Source organism: Prunus avium, unplaced genomic scaffold (genome assembly GCF_965620075.1).
Source record: "Prunus avium unplaced genomic scaffold, drPruAviu1.hap1.1 HAP1_SCAFFOLD_89, whole genome shotgun sequence".
NCBI classification, from domain to species: domain Eukaryota; kingdom Viridiplantae; phylum Streptophyta; class Magnoliopsida; order Rosales; family Rosaceae; genus Prunus; species Prunus avium.
In genome coordinates this window covers 5,001-7,500 of record NW_028276931.1, presented here as the reverse complement: position 1 = coordinate 7,500, position 2,500 = coordinate 5,001, and positions in this window count along the sequence as shown.

Sequence of the window (2,500 nt, the reverse complement as noted above, 5' to 3'; positions counted from 1 at the left end):
AAGCCATTCAAGCCATGCGTTGCCTTACCTTGGAATTGCTCATCATCCAATGCATTCCGAGAAAGTGAGTGTAGGCGAGGCTAAGGATGGCTTGCCTTGCCTTGCCTTGCATTGGCATGCCATGCCCAAGTTGTGGCCTACACCAAGCCATTCAAGCCATGCGTTGCCTTACCTTGGAATTGCTCATCATCCAATGCATTCCGAGAAAGTGAGTGTAGGCGAGGCTAAGGATGGCTTGCCTCGCCTTGCCTTGGCATGCCGTGCCCATGATGTGGCCTTGACCAAGCCATTCAAGCCATGCGTTGCCTTCGCCTTGGCATGCCGTGGCCTTGCCTCGCCATGCGATGCATTCCGACAAAGTGACGCGAAGCGGAAGCCTATCATGGCGTAAAAATGTCGACAAAATTTTTCGACATTTGAATAATGGGGTTTGACAAGGTTTGAAAAATTCAATACAAATGGTAGGCTTGAATGTCGACAAAGTGACGCGAAGCGGAAGCCTACCACGGCGTAAAAATGTCGACAGATTTTTTCGGACCTTGTCCTGCCATGGGCTGCGCGCAGCATGCCGGCAGCCTGTGCGCAGCGTGCGCACAGCATGTCGGCAGCGTGCGCACAGCATGCCGGCAGCGTGCGCGCACCATGCCGGCAGCCTGTCGACAGAATTTTTCGAAACTTGTCCTGCCATGCGCGCGCGCAGCTTGCGCGCAGCGTGCTGATTCTGTCGACAGTGAGGCTAGCGAAAGTTGTCCTGCCATGGCGTGCGCGCAGCCTGTGCGCGCAGCTTGCGCATCTGTCGACAGTGAGGCTAGCGAAACTTGTCCTGCCATGGCATGCGCGGCGCCTGCGCGCAGCCTGCGCACAACATGCGCGCAGGCTGTGCGCAGCGTGCGCGGAGCTTGCGTGCAGCTTGCGCATCTGTCGACAGTGAGGCTAGCGAAACTTGTCCTGCCATGGCATGCGCGCAGCGTGCGCGCAGTCTGTGCGCAGCATGCGCGCAGCCTGTGCGCAGCATGCGCGCAGCCTGTGCGCGCAGCTTGCGCATCTGTCGACAGTGAGGCTAGCGAAACTTGTCCTGCCATGGCATGCGCGCAGTCTGCGCGCAGTCTGCGCGCAGCATGCGCGCAGCCTGCGCGCAGCATGTGCGCAGCATGCCGGCAGCATGGTTCCAGGTTTTTTCAAATGTCGACAGAATTTTTCAAATCTTGTCAAACCCCGTTTTTATTGAAATTTCCTCGCACAATAAGCTCCCCATAAGTAGTCTATGATTTTTAGGACCTTCTCCAACTTACAAAACTAAAAAATTCCTCCCGGATTTGTTTTAATGATTTTTTCAATTTTACGACTTCTAAAAATAATAAAAAATACTTCCCGACTTCAAAAATTTATGAAACTTTTTCCCATCATAGATTGCATGTTTCTTAGTATCCCTGCAAAAAATCACGTCCAAATACCTTGTATTGAATTATTTAGAGCCCATTATGACTCCTCGCGCATAGGTGATGTCTCTTCCTGTCAAAGGGCTAAATGCATAAAATGCTATATAGGGGGGTGTGTGTTGCCTGCATATGCATGGCAGCCCATGCCTTCCTAGCTGCAGCCCCCTTCCCCCACGCCACACCCATGTCATGTTGCCTCGATATGTTGCCTCGGTATTATGGGTTTGGTGTCGGGGTCGGGGGGCTGCCACCCATGGCGGTGGTGGCCGGAATCCGGCCGCCGCCACCACGCCGCCGCCATGGGTGAGGGAGGAAAAAAAAGGCGTGGAAAGTTGCGAAATGGGGTTGTCTAGGCTTTTTTTTGGCATGGGAGAGCATGGAGTGCTAGGAACTCCTTCTCAAATGCACGGGCATGTCGACCACAACCTCATTTCGCAACAACAACCACTCGTGTGGGGTGGCGGTGGGTGGATAGTCGCGGATTGGGGCTTGCCAAGCCAATGTTTTCAAAAAATTTCATCAAAATTAAAAACAAATGTTTTGTTGCCTTCGGATTTGTGGGCGAGCGGCGAGTCGGAGTGGAGCCGGTAAAGTTTAACCTCGGTGTGCACGGTTGTTTTTAGAAACTCAATCCAATGCCGGGGACGTTGAAAGTGACGCTCTTATGAGTTGCAAACCCGCAAGATTTAAAGAACCTTTTCAAAACAATTTCAAACCAACAAGATTTAAAAACAGAAATTTTCATCAAAATGAAAAACAAATGTTTTGTTGCCTTCGGACTAGTGGGCGAGCGGCGAGTCGGAGTGGAGCCGGTAAAGTTTAACCTCGGTGTGCACGGTTGTTTTTAGAAACTCAATCCAATGCCGGGGACGTTGAAAGTGACGCTCTTATGAGTTGCAAACCCACTAGATTTAAAGAACCTTTTCAAAACAATTTCAAACCAACAAAATTAAAAACAAATGTTTCGTTGCAAACAAATTGTGGGCGAGCGGCGAGTCGGAGTGGAGCCGGTAAAGTTTAACCTCGGTGTGCACGGTTGTTTTTAGAAACTCAATCCAATA